The sequence below is a fragment of the Ixodes scapularis genome, unplaced genomic scaffold, assembly GCF_016920785.2.
Source record: "Ixodes scapularis isolate PalLabHiFi unplaced genomic scaffold, ASM1692078v2 PGA_scaffold8__174_contigs__length_109621045, whole genome shotgun sequence".
Taxonomy (NCBI): Eukaryota; Metazoa; Arthropoda; class Arachnida; order Ixodida; family Ixodidae; genus Ixodes; species Ixodes scapularis.
Window position 1 is genome coordinate 72,439,090 of NW_024609883.1, and position 406 is coordinate 72,439,495.

Consider the following 406-nt stretch of genomic DNA (forward strand, 5'->3'; position numbering starts at 1 on the left):
GCTACCAGATCCACGCGCCCCATATCTGCGACAGGGCACTCTATGATTCCGTCGTCGAACTGCCTGGCTTTGTGAGTATAAAGGCGTCGGCACGCGATCGTGTCTTCGTCCCCAAACATCGAATCCCCCCCCCCCCCCCCCCCCCCCCCCCCCGCCCTCATTCATTCAGAAACCGCTCCCTTGCGCCACACCAATTATGCGATGCCGTCGGTGCTTACCCAAAATATCAGATAACGCCGGTGAGCACCCACGAGGTACATCATTCGGAGGTACGTATACTCCGCGTGTATACCTATGAAAGATAAGGAACTATGGGTAATCGGCATGCAACGGCTCCGAACAATGATAAGACAGCGCAGAACAATGGCGTTATGATCGGATAGCTGGATTCTCTCGGGTGCGGCGG